Here is a 983-nt window from a genome sequence, read left to right as displayed (position 1 = left end):
AATTAAGTTAGTTAGGTACAAATAATAGATTGTAATCTTCTTCCTTGATGTTGAAAAAAGGACATAGCGCACCGCTGCCTCTATCACTACTCTCCAAATAATGGATAATAGAAATCACCACATCCAACTCAAAATCTTAATGTGTCAAGTTAATGGATTTCTTATCTTATAAATTTCTTATTCTTTTTTGTTTTTTTGATGTGTGACTAATTTCAACATTTTTCACACTTGCAACATTAATACTGTGTTATCTAATTAGTTACATAATTGGAAATAATCAAAGAAAAGAAAAGAAAATCGATCGTTATGGTATGAGGCCTCGAAGATCGATTTCGAATCGATTCCCTCATCTTGAGCATATATGCTTAAAAGTGTAATACGCCGAAGAAGTTGGTAGATAAGGCGACTCGAGAAAGAAGGGCAATTCATGATGATATCACCGTAGCTGTAATTTTTATAAATCACAACTTGGTTGGAGAGCGAAATATTAGTTTGCCTGTAAAATCCATCAAGCCAAATGAATCGGTGGAAAAGTGAAATATTGATTTTTTTGTTAGGGGATTAAAGATGATCGTTGTCAATAATAAAATTCTAAAATTTAAAATACATATTATTCTTGTGTAGTCTGACTCTTATTGTATTTGATTCTATAACCGAAAAAGAGAATCGAAAAGAGATAAACCGAGTGGAATGTGGGATGAGACTAAGATTTGGACCATGAACATAATGAAATATATAGAGTATTTTACCCGATTTTGGATTAGTATAACCCTAGGCCTAGATCTTGGTTATTGGAGCTTAAGATTGTCTAATAAGTTCGGTAGTTTTACATCGTTTCTGTTTGTAACTGTTATCGAAAACTTTTTGGTTCTCACCTGTTTCGAAAATTTTTTATTTTTAGATATAGGATGTGACGCACCTCGCTGAGCATGTTAGATTCTCTTTACAAGCAAAGACTATTTTTGTGGTTTTTACTTTGTACT

This window comes from Arachis ipaensis, chromosome B05, assembly GCF_000816755.2.
Source record: "Arachis ipaensis cultivar K30076 chromosome B05, Araip1.1, whole genome shotgun sequence".
In the NCBI taxonomy this organism is placed as follows: domain Eukaryota; kingdom Viridiplantae; phylum Streptophyta; class Magnoliopsida; order Fabales; family Fabaceae; genus Arachis; species Arachis ipaensis.
This window is presented reverse-complemented; position numbering follows the sequence as displayed.